This window comes from Mandrillus leucophaeus, unplaced genomic scaffold (genome assembly GCF_000951045.1).
Source record: "Mandrillus leucophaeus isolate KB7577 unplaced genomic scaffold, Mleu.le_1.0 Scaffold454, whole genome shotgun sequence".
Classification (NCBI taxonomy): domain Eukaryota; kingdom Metazoa; phylum Chordata; class Mammalia; order Primates; family Cercopithecidae; genus Mandrillus; species Mandrillus leucophaeus.
The window spans coordinates 2,500,321-2,518,738 of NW_012104854.1; positions in this window are offsets into that span (position 1 = coordinate 2,500,321).

Consider the following 18,418-nt stretch of genomic DNA (forward strand, 5'->3'; position numbering starts at 1 on the left):
TCAAACATGACAATATTTTCTAAAAGCTGTGGAAGTTAGCAGAATCAAAATGAAGTCAACTGTGCTAAAAAAAAAAAAAAAAAAAAAAAAAAAAAAAAAATCCTAACAAATAGAGCTGGGGAAGGCCTCAAAGAGAAAGGTTCTCATGCATAAATGTCTCATAACAAAAACTATCACAAAAGACTCTGCAATAACCATAACCTTGCACAAAGGCCATCACAACCTTACACAAAAAGTACTTCTGCAGGGTCTGCCCTGCAACTGCCTATCCAACCTTGGACTAGCATCACCCTTGTTATTGATCCAGGTAGTCAAGGATAACTATCTCAAAACATTATATAAACCCCCTCATTTTTCCTTTAAAAACCTTTGTCTTCCTTTACCTTCCTGAATATGTACATAGTTTACTGTGGCATGCATAAAATATCACTTCCTTCTACAGAGCCTCACTGTTTGCCATTTAGGTTGACAGAGGAAAGCAAATTAAACATATTCTTTATCTTTCTAAACAAATAACCTATCTTTTATTTTATATCAATAGTGAATTAAAAACTAGGATTACAAATAAATCTTATTTTTTCCTGACATTTCTATATTTTCTCCTTAAAAGCAAAAATTAAATATCCAGTGACCCCATTATCATTTAAAAAAATTTCCAGCAGTTTCCATTTTTTCATTAGGAAATATCCACATGAAAGTTATGGATATCTACAGGCGTTCCTCCTGGGCTTCATTTTTTAAGGGCCTGCATCCTTTGAATGACCCCGATTTAAGTCAAATGTCAATAATACGATTCAGTGGCATTCTACTTGCTGAGAGGGTCTCAGAGATGAATGAGGATACCCACGTTCTGCTTATCTCAAAACATTTGAATTGTACCTGTGTTTTTCTCAGACTTTCCAGCAATGATTTTCAGACTTAGGTCTCTGCAAAAATCATCTCATGATCTTGTTTAAAGATTTAGAATTCGCCTCTCCAGATAATTGATATAGTGGTCTAGGGTGGAAACAGAGGAAAAATACATATTTTCAACTAGCACTCAAGTATCCTGTGCAGGTTGTCAGAGATCACACACTGAGAAAAAACAGATTGGGTCCCTCCCTTGATTCTGTACCCATTTAAATAAGTGTTGGTATAATAGGGCATGTTGCCAGTTGTGACAGTTAATACTGAGTGTCAACTTGATTAGATTGAAGGATACAAAGTATTGATCCTGTGTGTGTCTGTGAGGGTATTGCCAAAGGAGATTAATATTTGAGTCAGTGGGCTGGGAAATGTAGACCCACCCTTAATTTGGATGGCCACAATCTAATCAGCTTCCAGCATAGCTGGAATATCAGCAGGCAGAAACATATGAAAAGACAGACTGGCCTAGCCTCTCAGCCTACATCTTTCTCCCATGTTGGATGCTTCCTGGCCTCAAACATTGGACTTCAAGTTCTTCAGTTTTGGAACTTGGACTGGCTCTCCTTGCTCCTTAACCTGCAGATGACCTATTGTGGGACCTTGTGATCATGTGAGCTAATAATAAACTCCCCTTTATATATATATAAAGGTCCTCCCACACATCTAATACAGATATTGGTACCAGGAGTGGTTCTAGAGAAACAGAATATTAAGGATGGAGTTCTTTTGTTGGTTTTGGGGATCTGGAGTTAGTTGCTTAATATGATTGACCCCAAAATGCTGAAGACACTATTTCTAATAGTATGGAGAACACTGATAGTCCTTGGTGTGAACTGTTTAGAGAGTTATGCAAAATAAATGCATTTGACACTCCTAATTCACCATTCATGAGAGGCAAGGAGTTCAGTGACTCTATACATAATACCTTTGACTATATGTGGAGAACCAAGGAACATAATGAAGCTGGTTGGTTGCTCCTAAGTTCAGTGGACAAAGTGATGAAAGAAAACGATGAACCCAGGGATTCTGTCTCCTGGCTTCAGAAGCAGATACTGAGCCTCAAATCTGCTAAGATTGTCCTGAGTGAGAGTCTTCCCTCCTGTAGAGAAAGAACTGAAATTGTGGAAAAGCAGACACAAGCTCTTATCATGTCAGTGGCTGACCTACAACAAAATGCGCATGCACAGCCTCACCAGGTGTCTACTGTTAAAGTGAGGGCATTGATTAGAAAGAAAATGGGGCCCTGAAACTTGGTTGGGGATGTGTGGGAGGACCCTGATGAAGCTGGGGACACTGAGTTTGAACCTTTTTTTGCCAGAGGAAACAGCTTTCCCATCCCCAGTAGAGGCAACATCCCCTCATCAACCCATGCTGCCATCAGCCTTTCCACCTTTGTCTGAGTAGATAAACCCTATCTTGCCTGAGGCAACAGTGATGGACTTTCCTGAGGCAACTGCAAGGCAAGATAATGTTGGTTCTCCTCAGGAGCCACCCCCAACACCCTTGTTTGCTCCTATACCTATATCTAGACTAAAGTCCCAGCAGGCCCCTGGAGGTGAGGTTCAGAGTGTGACACATGAGGGGGTGCACTACACTTAAAAAGAATTGCTTGTGTTTTCTAATATATATGAACAGAAATCTGGAGAACAGGCATGGGAATGGATATTAAGGGTGTGGGATAATGGTGGAAGGAACATAGAGTTGGATCAGGCAGAATTTATTGATTTGGGCCCACTAATTAGGGACTCTGCATTTAATGTTGCCACTTAGGGAGTTATAAAAGGTCCTAATAGTTTATTTGCTTGGTTAGCTGAAATATAGATTAAAAGATAGCCCACTGTCAGTGAGCAGGAAATGCCTAATTTCCCTTGATTTAATGTAGAGGAAGGGATCAAAGGCTTAGGGAGATTGGGATGATGAAGTGGATTAGTCACTTTAGACCTACTCATCCCAGTTGGGAGGATTCAGAAGATATGCCCTTGACCAATGCCTTGTGAAACAGAATTGTGAGGGCAGGTCCTGCATCTTTGAAAAGCCCTGTAATTGCTCTTCTCCATATGTCAGATCTAACAGGGGAAACTGCAGTCACTCAACTACAAAATTTAGATACAATGGGAATCATTGGATCCTAAGGTGGCAGGAGCCAAGTGGTGGTACTCAACCATCAAAGGTAAGGTGGGGTAGCTACTGTAATGGACAGCAGAGGTAAAGCAGCAATCAGAATAGTCTGACTCATGTAGAGCTCGGGCACTGGCTAATTAATCATGGTGTTCCTAGAAGTGAAATTGATAGGAAGCCTACCGCATTCCTACTTAATTTATACAAGCAGAAAAGGTCAAATGGACAAAAGATTAATTTGAATTATAAAAACAGAGAATCACAGCCCCTCAATCAATTTCCAGACTTGAGCCAGCTTACAGATCCAGAACCCCTTGAATGAAGACGAGGCCAGATCCCCTTGAGGAAAGACCCCACTACATTACCAATAATTTATGCAGTGAATTTTTCTCCCATCCTTCTCCAAGGAGACCTCCAGCCTTTTACCAGGGTAACTATGCATTGGGAAAGGGAAATGATCAGAAATTGTGGGGACTACTGGACACTGGCTCTGAGCTGATGTTGATTCCAGGGGACCCAAAACATCATTGTGGTCCTCCAGTTAAAGTAGCGGCTTATGGAGGTTGGGTAATTAATGGAGTTATAGTTCAGGTCTGACTTACAGTGGGTCCAGTGGGTCCCTGGACTTATCCTCTGACTATTTCTCCACTGCCAGAATGCATAATTGGCATAGACATAATTAGCAGCTGGCAGAACCCTCACATTGGCTCCCTGACTGGTAGGGCAAGGGCTATGATGGTGGGAAAGGCCAGATGGAAGTCATTAGAGTTGCCTGTACATAGTAAATCAAAAATAATGCCGCATCCCTGGAGGGATTGTGGAGATTAGTGCCACCATTCACAGACTTGAAAGATTCAGGTGTGGTGATTCCCACCACATCCCCATTCAACTCTCCCATTTGGCCTGTGCAGAAGACAGATGGATCTGGGAGAATGACAGTGGATTATCATAAGCTTAACCAAGTGGTGACTCCAATTGCAGCTGCACCAGATGTGGTTGCATTGCTTGAGCAAATTAACACATCTCCTGGTACCTGGTATGTAGCCATTGACTTGGCAAATGCTTTTTCTCCATTCGTGACCATATGGCCCACCAGAAGCAATTTGCTGGCTGGTGGGCAGCAATATACCTTTACTGTCTTCAGCTGGCAAGGCCAGCAATATACCTTTACTGTCCTACCTCAGGGGTATATCAACCCTCTGGCTTTGTGTCATAATCTTATTTGAAGAGACCTTGATCACTTTTTGCTTCTGCAAGATATCACACTGGTCCATTACATTGATGACAGTATGCTGATTGGATCCAGTGAGCAAGAAGTAGCAAACACACTGGACTTATTGGTGAAACATTTGGTGCCAGAGGATGAGAAATAAATCTGACTAAAATTCAGGGAACTTCTGCCTCAGTAAAATTTCTAGCGGTCCAGTGGTGTGGGGCCTTTTGAGATATTTCTTCTAAGGTGAAGGATAAGTTGCTGCATTTGGCCCGTCCTACAACCAAGAAAGAGGCACAATGCCTAGTGGACCTATTTGGATTTTGGAGGCAACACATTCCTCATTTGGGTGTGTTACTCCAGCCCATTTATCGAGTGACCCGAAAGGCTGCCAGTTTTGAGTGGGGTCCAGAACAGGGCAAGGGTCTGCAACAGGTCCAGGCTGCTGTGCAAGCTACTCTGCTGCTTGGACCATATGATCCAGCAGATCCAATGGTGCTCCAGGTGTCAGTGGCAGATAGGGATGCTCTTTGGAGCCTTTGGTAGGCCCCCATAGGTGAATCACAGTGGAGGCCTCTAGGACTTTGAAGCAAGACTCTGTCATCTTCTGCAGATAACTACTCTCCTTTTGAGAGACAGCCCTTGGCCTGTTACTAGGTTTTCGTGGAAACTGAATGTTTGACTATGGGCCATCAAGACACCATGCAACCTGAACTGCCTATCATGAACTGGGTACACTCTGACCCATCTAGCCATAAAGTGGATTATGCACTGCAGCATTCCATCATCAAATGGAAGTGGTATATACATGATCAGGCTCGAGCAGGTCCTGACAGTACAAGTAAGTTACATGAGGAAGTGGCTCAAATGCCCATAGTCTCCACTCCTGCCACCCTGCCTTCTCTTCCCCAGCCTGCACTGACGGCCTCATGGGGAGTTTCCTATGATCAGTTGACAGAGGAAGAGAAGACTAGGAAGAGAAGATGGTTCTGCATGATGTGCAGGCAGCACCTGAAAGTGGACAGCTGGAGCACTGCAGTCCCTTTCTAGGCCATCCCTGAAGGACAGTGAAGAAAAATATTCCCAGTGGGCAGAACTTTGAGCAGTGCACCTGGTTGTGCACTATACATGAAGGAGAAGTTGCCAGATGTGCAATTATATACTGATTCATGGGCTGTAGCCAATGGTTTGGCTGGATGGCCAGGGACTTGGAAAAAGCATGATTGGAAAATTGGTGACAAGGAAATTTGAGGAAGAGGTATGTGGATGGACCTCTCTGAGTGGTCACAAACTGAAGATATTTGTGTCCCATGTGAGTGCTCACCAATGCGGACCTCCGCAGAGGAGGATTTTAATAATCAAATGGATAGGATGACCTGTTCTGTGGACAACACTCAGCCTCTTTCCCTAGCCACTCCTGTCATCACCCAATGGATCCATGAACATAGTGGTCATCATGACAGGGATGGAGGTTATGCATGAGGTCAGCAACATGGACTTCCATTCACCAAGACTGAGCTGGCTATGGCCACTGCTGAGTGCCCAATTTGCCAGCAGCTAAGGCCAACACTCAGCCCTCAATATGGCACCATTCCTTGGGGTGATCAGCCAGCTACCTGGTGGCAGATTGATTATATTGGACCTCTTCCATCATGGAAAGGGCAGAGGTTTGTCCTCACTGGAATAGACAGTTACTCCATATATGGGTTTGCCTATTCTGCATGCAATGCTTCTGCCAAGACTATCATCTGTGGACTCATGGAAAGTCTTATCTACTGGCATGGTATTCCACATAGTATTGCCTCTGACTAAGCCACTCACTTAACAGCTAAACAAGTGTGGCAGTGGGCTCATGCTCATGGAGTTCACTGGTCTTACCATGTTCCCCATCACCCTGAAGCAGCTGATGGATAGAATGGTGGAATGGCCTTTTGAAGTCACAATTACAATGCCAACTGGGTGACAACACTTTGCAGGGATGGGGCAAAGTTCTTAAGAAGGCCATGTATGCTCTAAATCAGTGTCCAATATATAGTACTGTTTCTCCCATATCCAGGATTCATGGGTCCAGGAATCAAGGGGTGGAAGTGGAAGTGACACCATTCACCATCACCCCTAGTGACTCATGAGCAAAATTTTTGCTTCTTGTTTTCACGACATTACGTTCTGCCAGCCTAGAGGTCTTAGTTCCAGAGGGAAGAATGCTGCCACCAGGGGACACAATAACAATTCCATTAAGCTGGAAGTTAAGATTGCCACCTGGACATTTTGGGCTCCTCCTACCTTTAAGTCAACGGGCTAAGAAGGGAGTTACAGTGTTGACTGGGATGACTGACCCAGACTATCAAGATAAAATTAGTCTACTACTCCACAATGGAGGTAAGGAAGAGTATGCATGGAATACAGGAGATCAATTAGGGCGTCTCTTAGTATTACCATGCCCTGTGATTAAGGTCAATGGGAAACTACAACAGCTCAGTCCTGCCAGGACTACAAATGGCCCAGATCCTTTAGGAATGAAGGTTTGGACCACTCCACCAGGAAAAAAAACCACAACCTGCTAAGGTGCTTGCTAAAGGCAAAGGGAATACAGAATGGGTAGTAGAAGAAGGTAGTCATCAATATCAACCATGACCACATGACCAGCTACAGAAATGAGGACTGTAATTGTCATGATTATTTCCTCCTTCTGTTAAAAACATGTTTGTGCATGTATACGTTTATACTAAGAAAATATATTCATTTTATTTCCTTTTTACTTTATCCTGTGACATAAGATTTATTGACTTCACATCAGCATTTAAGTATTGTTAACTTTATGTAACAGTATTTGAGTTGGAGACTGGTGCATTTCTGGTCGTATGAAGGAAGGATAGTTGTATCATGTTAGGCATAATTATGAACTTATTATTGTCTTTATTTGAAGATTATGATCTCATGAGATATGTATGGGTTCAAGTTGACAAGGGGTGGACTTGTGATGGTTAATATTGAGTGTTTTCATTTATTTTAGGAGAAGTCATTGTGCTGGAGAAGCATCGCTCACAGAATTGGACATTGTTAGGCATTCACTTAGGATAGTTAAAAACTGAGGGACTGTAAGGAATGTGGGCAACATTATTTCACTGCAAGAGCTTTCACCACCCTGAACTCTTGTGGATGTGTATCAATGACTGAGATTCCAACCCCCTGTCTCACAGGTGAATCCAGCCTATCAGAAGCCAGCAATATCCTGGCTGCAGGTGGCACATGGCTGTTCTTTATATCAGCTGTCGAAATTAAATTATTATGCTGTGCTCTTGAAGCATTTTATAAAGATCATAGATCAAGTGAGACAGTGGATTACCTGGAGGTAACAACTAATAATATACTCAAAACACTAAAAAGGGGGCAGGGCCAAGATGGCTGACTAGAAGCAGTGACAATCAGAGGCTCCCATCAAAAAGAACCATAATAAGCATGTGAATCCTGCACCAGGAACCAAGGTATTCAGGTTCTCTCATCAGAACTGACTAGGCAGCTGGTATGATACATGGTGAGGAAGAAAGAGCCGTGGGGTACAGCAGCCCACCTGAGAGGCACATGGAGTCCCCAGCCCCCAGCCAAGAGAGGCAGCGAGTGAGCATGCTACCCACCTAGGGAACACATGCTTTTTCCATAGAACTGTGCAACTCACAGATCGAAATATCCCACTTGTGAACCCTCACCACTCAGGCCTAGGGGCCAAATCCTGGAGTTGCACAGATTCTCAACAGCCTCTCAGCTAGAATCTGCTTAAACCTGCTGTAATCCTGTGGGGGAGGGGCGACCAGAACCACAGCTGCGGCTTTCTGCTGTCTAAGCCATTTGAGCTCCTTGAGCGGGGAGTAGCAGCCAGCACTGGGACTCATAACTGCCTTACACACTAAGCTCACTGGGCGGGAGAAGGGCGGCATCCATCTCTATAGCTCCAGCCTGTGCTTTTCCCCTGCCAGAGCCAGGAGGCTGGATGGCTTAGTCCCAAGAGGTGTCTCCCACAGCCCAACACACTGGCTGTGGCAGATTGTGGCCTCAGGCCTGACTCTGACCCATCCTTCCCCACTGGGCAGGGCCTCCCTGTGGGAACTCCAACAACTCCAGCCAGAGGCTCAGGGCGAGAGTCCTGATCTCCCTGGCCCTGACTCCCTAGGGGGAGGGGTGGCCGCAGTCTCTGTGGATCAGCAGACAGCCTTTCCTCCTGGTGGTTCCAAGGAATCTGGGCAGCTCACAGAAGTGTGTTTCCCCTCAGCGAAGCACACTCCCTCTACCAAGGGACAGTCGAAGTGCTTTGTTAAGTGGGTCCTGTTCCCCATGCCACCCAACTGGGTGAGACACAGAGGTTGTCAGACACCCTGTACAGAAGCGATCCTACTGGCATTAGGTTGGTGCCCCTCAAGGTCAGAGATTCCCAGAAAAAGGAGCAGGCACCCATCTTTGCTGGTCTCCAGCCTCCCTGAGTGACATCTCCAGGTGCGGACATGAACCAGATAAATAGGGCCTGAAGTGAACCCTGGCAAAATGCAGCAGCCCTGCAGAAGAGGGACTTTACCACTGAAATAAAAACAAACAAACAGAAAGCAAAAACAACAGCATCAACAACAAAAAATAGTTTCCAGAAAAACCCCATCCAAGGGTCAGCAGCCTCAAAGATCGGAGCTAGATAAACTCATGAAGATGGGAAAGAATCAACAAAAAAATGTTGAAAACCCCAAAGCCAGAGTGCCTCTTTTTATCCAAATGATTGCAACACCTCTCCAACAAGAGTGCAGAACTGGACAGAAGATGAGACGGACGAATTGACAGAAGTAGGCTTCAGAAAATGGGTAACAAAAAACTCTGTTGAGCTAAAGGAGCATGTTCTAACAGAATGCAAAGAAGATAAGAACCTTAATAAAAGGTTAGAGATGCTAACCTGAATAAAAAGTTTAGAGAGGAACATAAATGACCTGAAGGAGCTGAAAAACACAGCACAAGAACTTCATGAAGCATATACAAGTATCAATAGCTGAATCGAACAAGCAAAGGAAAGGATATCAGAGTTTGAAGACCACCTTGCTGAAATAAGGCATGCAGACAAGATTAGAGAAAAAAGAATGAAAAGGAATGAACAGAACCTCCAAGAAATATGGGACTATGTAAAAAAATGGAATCTACGAATTATTGGAGTACCTGAAGGAGGTGAGGAGAAAGGAAACAAGCTGGAAAACAAACTTCAGGATCTTTATTATCCAGGAGAACTTCCTCAACCTAGCAAGACAGGCCAACATGCAAATTCAGGAAATACAGAGAATATCACTAAGATACTCCACAAGGAGATCAACCCTAAGACACATAATCATCAGATTCTCCAAGGTCAAAATTAAGAAAAAAATGTTAAGGGCAGCCAGAGAGAAAGGTCAGGTCATGTACAAAGGTAAACCCATCAGACTAACAGCAGACCTGTCAGCAGAAACCATACAAGCCAGAAGAGATTGGGGATCAATATTCGACATGCTTAAAAAAAAGAATTTTCAACCCAGATTTTCATATCCAGCCAAACTGAGATTCATAAACGAAGGAGGAATAAAATCCTTTCCAGACAAGCAAATGCTGAGGGATTTCATCACCACCAGGTCTGCCTTGCAAGAGCTCCTGAAGGAAGCCCTAAGTATGGAAAGGAAAAACCAGCCACTGCAAAAACACACCTAAATATAAAGACCAATGACACTGCATCAACTAGTGTGCAAAATAACCAGATAGCATCATGATGACAGGACCAAATTCACACATAACAATACTAGCTTTAAATTTAAATGGGCTAAATGCCCCCAATTAAAAGATATTGACAAATTAGATAGAGTCAAGACCAATCAGTGTGCTGTATTCAGGTGATACATGTCACATGCAAAGACACACATAGGCTCAAAATAAAGAAATGGAGGAATATTTACCAAGCAAATGGAAAGAAAAAAAAAAGTAGGAGTTTCAATCCTAGCCTCTGAAAAAACACACTTTAATCCAACAAAGATCAAAAAAGACAGAGAAGGGCATTACACAATGGTAAAGGGAACAATTCAACAAGAAGAGCTAACTATCCTAAATATATATATATGCACTCAATATGGGAGCACCCAGATTCATAAAACAAGTTCTTAGAGATCTACAAAGAGACTTAGACTCCCACACAACAAGAGTGGGAGACTTTAACATCCCACTGTCAATATTAGACAGATCAACAAGACAGAAAATTAACAAAAATATTAGGACTTGAACTCAGTTCTGGATCAAGTGGACCTAATAGACATCTGCAGAAGTCTCCACCCCAAATCAACAGAATACACGTTCTTTTCAGCACCACATGACACTTATTCTAAAATTGACCACATAATTGGAAGCAAAACACTCCTCAGCAAATGTAAAATAACTGAAATCATAACGAACAATCTCTCAAACCACAGTGCAATCAAATTAGAACTCAGGATTAAGAAACTCACTCAAAACCACACAATTACATGGAAATTGAACAACCTGCTCCTGAATGATTCCTGGGTAAATAATAAAATTAAGGCAGAAATCAAGAAGTCCTTTGAAACCAATGTGAACAAAGAGACAATGTACCAGAATCTCTGGGATAAGCTAAAGTAGTGCTAAGAGGAAAATTTATAGCACTAGATGCCCACATCAGAAAGCTATGAAGATCTCAAATCAACGCTCTAACATTACAATTAAAAGAGCTGAGAGGCAAGAGCAAACTGATCCAAAAACTAGCAGAAGATAAGAAATAACTAAGATCAGAGCAGAATTGAAGGAGATAGAGACATGAAAAACCCTCCAAAAAATCAATGAATCCAGGAGCTGTTTTTTTGAAAACATTAACAAAATAGATAGACCGCTAGCTAGACCAATAAAGAAGAAAAGAGAAAAGAATCAAATAGACACAATAAAAAATGATAAAGGGAATATCACCACTGATCCCACAGAAATACAGACTACCATCAGAGAATACTATAAATATCTCTATGCAAATAAACTAGAAAATCTAGAAGAAATGGATAAATTTCTGGACACATACACCCTCCAAAGGCTAAACCAGGAAGAAGTTGTATCCCTGAATAGAACAATAACAAGTTCTGAAATTGAGGCTTAATAGCCTAAAAATCCACACCCCCCCCCAAAAAAAAAAAAAAAAAGGCCCAGGACCACAGATTCACAGCCAAATTCTACCAGAGGTACAAAGGGGAGCATTTTTTTCTGAAACTATTCCAAACAATTGAAAAGGAAGGGACTCCCTCCCTAACTCATTTAATGAAACCAGCATCTTCCTGATAACAAAACCTGGCAGAGACACAACAGAAAAAGAAAACTTCAGGCCAATATCCCTGATGAATATTGATGTGAAAATCCTCAATAAAATACTGACAAACCGAATCCAGCAGCACATCGAAAAACTTACCCACCATGATCAAGTCGGCTTCATTTCTGGGATGCAAGGCTGGTTCAACATATGCAAATCAATAAACATAATCCATCACATGAACAGAGCCAAAGACAAAACCCACATGATTTTCTCAGTGGATGCAGAAAAGCCCTTTGATAAAATTCAACATCCCTTCATGCTAAAAACTCTCAATAAACTGGATATTGATGGAATATACCTCAAAATAATAAGATCTATTTATGACAAACCCACAGCCAATATCATATTAAATAGGCAAGAGCTAGAAGCATTCCCTTTGAAAACCAGTATAAGACCAGGATGCCCTCTCTCACCACTCCTGTTCAACAGAGTATTGGAAATTCCGGCCAGAGTAATCAGGCAAGAGAAAGAAATAAAGGGTATTCAAATAGGAGGAGAGGATGTCAAATTGTTTCTGTTTGAAGATGACATGGTTCTATATTTAGGAAACCCCAAAAACTCCTTAAGCTGATAAACAACTTCAGCAAAGCCTCAGGATACAAAATCAGTGTGCAAAAATTACAAGCATTCTTTTACACCAACAATAAACAAGCAGAGAGTCAAATCATGAATGAACTCCCCTTCACAATTGCTACAAAGAGAATAAAATACCTAGGAATACAGCTAACAATGGATTTGAAGGACCTCTTCAAGTATAACTACAAATCACTGCTTAAGGAAATAAGAGAGGACATGAAGAAATGGAAAAACATTCCATCCTCATGGATAGGAAGAATCAATATCGTGAAAAGGCTATACTGCCCAAAGTACTTTATAGGTTCAACGCTATTCCCATCAAACTACCATTGACATTCTTCACAGATTAGAAAAAACTACTTTAAATTTCATGTGGAATCAAAGAAGACCCTGTATAGCCAAGACAATCCTAAGCAAAAAGAACAAAGCTGGAGACATCATGCTAACTGACTTCAGAGTATACTACAAGGCTACAGTAACCAAAACAGAATGGTACTGGTACCAAAACAGATATATAGACCAATAGAGCAGAACAGAGACCTCAGAAATAACACCACACATCTAAAACCGTCTGATTTTCAACAAACCTGACAAAAACAAGCAACGTGGAAAGGATTCCCTATTTAATAAATGGTGCTGGGAAAACCGACTAGCCATATGCAGAAAACTGAAACAGGACCCCTTCTTTACATCTTATATAAAAATTGACTCAAGATGGGGAAAGGATCTCCTATTTAATAAATGGTGCTGGGAAAATTGACTAGCCATCTGCAGAAAACTGAAACTGGACCCCTTCTTTACACCTTATACAAAAATTGACTCAAGAAGGATTAAAGACTTAAATGTAAAAAGCAAAACCATAAGCACCCTCGAAGAAAACCTAGGCAATACCATTTAGGACATAGGCATAGGAAAAGACTTCATGACAAAAATGCCAAAAGCAATTGCAACAAAATCCAAAATTGACAAATGGGATCATATTAAACTAAAGAGCTTCTGCATAGCAAAAGAAACTAGCATCACAGTGAACAGGCAACCCACAAAATGGGAAAACGTTTTTGCAATTTACCTGTCTGACAAAGGTCTAATATCAAGAATTTGCAAGGAACTTAAACAAATTTATAAGAAAAAAACAAACAACCCCATAAAAAAGTGGGCAAAGGATATGGACAGACAATTCTCAAAAGAAGACATTTATGGGGCCAACAGAAATGTGAAAAAAAGTTCAACATCACTGATCATTAGAGAAATGAAAATCAAAACCACAATGAGATACCATCTCATGCCACTCAGAATGGTGATTATTAACAAGTCAAGAAACAACAGGTACTGGTGAGGCTGTGGAGAAATAGGAGTGCTTTTACACTGTTGGTGGGAATGTAAATTAGTTCAACCATTGTGGAAGACAGTATAGTGATTCCTCAAGGATCCAGAACCGGAAATACCATTTGATCCAGCAATTCCATTACCGAGTGCATACCCAAAGGAATATAAATCATTCGACTATAAAGACACATGCACACATATATTTATTTCAGCACTATTTACAATAGCAAAGTCATGGAACCAACCCAAATGCCCATCAATGATAGACTGGATAAAGAAAATGTGGTACATATACACCATGGATTACTATGCAACCATAAAAAGGAATGAGATCATGTCTTTTGCAGTGACATGCATGAAGCTGGAAGCCATCATCCTCAACAAACTAACACAGGAACAGAAGACCAAACACCACATGTTCTCACTCATAAGTGAGAGTCTTACAATCAGAACATGTGGACACAAGGAGGGGAACAACACACACCAGGGCCAGTGGGGGTTGTGGAGTGAGGGGAAGGAACATAGAGGATGGGTCAATAGGTGCAGCAAACAACCATGGCACATGTATACCTGTGTAACAAATCTGCATATTCTGTACATGTGTCCCGGAACTTAAAGTAAAATTTAAAAAAAGATTATAAGAAGGGTAGAAAATGTCCATCAGAATAGACAGCAAGTCCCAAAGCTTTTGACCTGGAAGAATGCAGCTTATTTGCTATACATCTGTTTTTTTGTTTGTTTCCTAGAGCTTCTTTCACTGAAGCCACTTTGGGGCATTCTTGTCTTAGTGGATTCATCAGTGTACTAGGTGGCATGAGTGGGTGAGTGGGGTTGGGAATCCAGAGTTAACACCTGTCTCCTTCATGTGATAATCAGACTAATTTATCATAACCACAGGGCAATTACAGTTTCATGGAGGTTTCCTGGAAGTCAGGCAATAGTCTCCTGATGGAACATGGAATTGCTTCCACCATTAAGCACACCAGTGATTTTGTCAGGTAGAGGGGATGGCCTGATATGGCTTACAGGGATAGACGTTCTTTACATTTTGAAAATGACTTGGTGTTTTCAAATAGGGATAACTGGACTTAGCACCTAGAGAAGTTAATCATAAACAAAATGTACTCTAAATTACATGTACACACGCAAAATGCTTATGTTAGAGAAGAAAAATGACTAGTGAGTTATATCTTATTTTCTCTTTAAAGTCAACCAAACTTTTATCCTTCTTGCCTGAGTACTATGTAAGAAGTATCGACTTTTTGTTTTATAAATATGAGGATATGGCCAGGTGCAGTGGCTCATGCCTTTAATCCCAATGCTTTGGGAGGTTGAAACAGGGGGATTGTTTGAGGCCAGGTGTTCAAGACCAGCCTGGGCAACATAGTGAGACCCCCATCTCTTAAAAAAAAGATGAGGATAGTTAGTACATGTTTTCCTAAAACAGTCATGAGCTCCGTAATAATGTTTTGGTCAATGACAGACTGCATATGTGATGTTGGTCTCATAGATTATAATAATGGAGCTGAAAAATTCCTGCTGACATCATAGCTGTCTTAACTTCATAGTGCGATACATTACCCAAATGTTTGTGGAGATGCTGGTGTAAACAAGCCTATTGTGCTGCCAGTCGTATGACAGTATAGCACATAAAATTATGCACAGTACATAATACTTGATAATGATAATAAATGACTCTGTTACTGGTTTATGTATTTACTACACTGTCCTTTTTATTGTCATCTTAGAGTGTACTCATTCTACTTATAAAAATAAAGTTAACAATAAAACAGCCACAGGCAGGTCCTTCAAAAAGCATTGCAGAAGAAGGCATTGTTATAATAGGAGGTGACAGCTCCATGTGTGTTATTGCACTGAAGACCTTCCAGTGGGACAAGATGTGGAGGTGGAAGACAGCAATATTGATGATCTTGACCCTATGTAGGCCCAGGGTAATGTGTTTGTGTCTTATTTTTTAAGCAAAAATGCCTAACAAGTAAAAAATAAAATAAAAACAGAAGAAAGCTTATAGAATAAGGCTATAAATAAAATATGTTTCTATAACTGTGCAATGTGTTTGTGTTTTAAGCTAAGTGTTATCACAAATGAGTCAAAAAGTTAAAAAAACTAAAAAGCTTACAAATTAAAGTTACAGCAAGCTAAGACTAATTAATTATTGAAGGAAGAAAATAGCTTTTTATAAATTTAATGTAGCCTAAGTGTAGAGTGTTTATAAAGTCTACAGTAGCGTGCAGTAATGTTCTAGGCCTTCACATTCACTCACCACTCACTCACTGACTCACCCAGAGTAACTTACGTCCTGCAAGCCTAATTTGTGGTAAGTACCCTGAATAGGTGTATCATTTTAAATCTTTTATACCAGTACTTTTATTGTACCTTTTCTATGTTAAATAAGTTTAGATACACAAATACTTTTCATCATTTTAATTGCCTACAGTATTCAGTACAGTAACATGCTTTACAGGTTTGTAGTCTAGGAGCAATAGACTATGCTATAGCCTAGGTATTAGTAGGCTATACCCTCTAGGTTTATGTAAGTTCACTCTATGATGTTCGCACAATGACGAAATCACCTATAACACATTTTTCAGAATGTATCCCCATCATTAACACATGACGGTACCACTCTGACATATGAGTATCATGAATTATTAAATTCCATTAAATTATGACTAAGAAAATTAATGTATCTGCATGAAGAATCTATGTTCCATGAAAATATTTTTAACATTTATGTAAATAACGATGTCACTTAAAGTCAATTATGTCCTTATAGTAGTAAGAGTTGGGAAAGGCTCAGCTTTACGATAAGTTTGGTTTTTAAGTCGACTTTAATGTATAATTAACATGCAGTAAAATGTATCTATTTAAAAGGTTCGTTTTGATGACATTCTGCAAATGTATATGACTATGTGACCACTATCCCAGTCAAGACCTTTCCATGACCCCAAGAAATTGCCTCATGCCTCTTTGTAGTCATCTCCCCCATTACCCCCATCCCTGGCCTCGGTCAACTGCTGCTCTGCTTTCTGTTACTATAGATTAGTTTTGCTTTTCTCTAGAATTTCATATAAATGGAATCATATAGTATGTACTCTTTTGTGTTTGGTTTCTTTATTTCAACATAACATTATGGATATTCATATATGTTACTGCATATATCAGTACTTCATTCCTTTTTATTGCTGAATGCATTCACTATGTGGATATACTGCAATTTGTTTATGTATTCTGTTACTAATGCACTTTTAGATTGTCTCCAGTATGGTGCTATTATGAATAAAGCTTTTATAAATGTTCTTGTACAAGTAGTTGTATGGACATGCATTTAACTTCTCTTGACTAAATAAAAGTAGAATTGCTGAGTAAAGGTTTTTATTTAAAATTTCTCTTGTTTGCTTTATTTTATTTGTTTTAGAATTAGGTCTATTTTAGCCTCAAATAAATACCTCCTTATTTGTAATACAAACATTGGATCAAATTTCTTCTGCAGAAAGGAGCCATAGTCTTTCTTTTTATCTTAATTGGTGTTTAACTTCTTACACTCTGGGCGTGGTGATATGGAGGGGGAGCAAGGAAGTGCTTGGAGGAGAAGGACAGAGCCCCGGTGAGGGCTGCACCCCTCGGCCTGTGCCCATGGACCTAGGTGAGGACAGGCACTCCTGCCTTTATGCCCAAATGTTGCATTTTCCAACATCACCCTGGCCCGCCACGCCCCCATCTTGTGCCTATGAAAACCCCGAGACCCTAGCAGGCAGAAACACAAAAAACCCCAAGACGCTAGCAGGCAGACACACAAGCAGCTGGACGTTGAGAGGAACACCTTGGTGGAAGAAGACACAAACGGCTGGACGTTGAGAGGATGTCGAGGGCAGCACGCTGGTGGAAGAGCACATGACAGACACCGGCACACCAACAGGTCATCAGGCCATCGGCCAGCCGAATGAGGCAGAGTTCGGCAGCGGCAGTCGGAGGAGAGCCCAGGCCACTGGGCAGCCTGACTCCAGGGGAAAACCATCTCCCTTCTGGCTCTGTCATCTGCTAAGTGCTACTTGCATTCAATAAAACCTTGCACTTATTCTCAAAGCCTACGTGGGACCCGATTCTTCCGGTACACCAAGGCAAGAACCCCAGGATACAGAAAGCCCTCCCTCCTTGCGATAAGGCGTGGGTCTAATTGAGCTAACACAAGCGCCTAGGGACGGCTGAACTAAAAGAGCACCCTGTAACATATGCCCACTGGAGCTTCAGTTGTAAACATTCACTCCTAGACACTGCTGTGAGGTCGGAACCCCACAGCCTGCCTGCCTGTGTGCTCCCCTAAAAGTCTGAGCAGTGGGGTACTGAAGAAGCGAGCCACACCCCCATCACACACCCTGTGAAGGGGACAAGGGAACTTTTCCTGTTTCAGTAGTCCAGATATGCTGCAATGTCTTTTGTAGTGTTGCCTATAGTTCTGGAAACAGGGAGCTTGTCTTAGTTTATATAAGGAAAAAGGGAAGTATTCTCTGTGGTAAAGGTCATAAAGAACAGAGTTGGAGACAGACAGTAAGTGTCAGGATCATCAGCCTGTGAATTGGTTAGAAAGGCGGGGTTAGGTATATGGAGTAAGATGAATACAGAAGAGGTAGACTGAAATGTCTTTTAAATAAATACCAAAGTGAAACGCTGAGAACAGAACCAATTTCAAAACCATCTGTCTTTAAGTCCTTTTCATCTTTTAGAATACGAACATGTCACTTTTCCTTGGGTTCTTTAGAAGCTCTAAAGGGTGAAAACTGTTAAGGATGTAGTACTTTTTCACAAGAAGAAAGCAGACATAGGGTTTTTCTTTGTTTTTTAAGAGCACATTATATTGGGTGTTAGGTTAAAGAATCTTTTCGGGCGGGCACGGTGGCTCACAC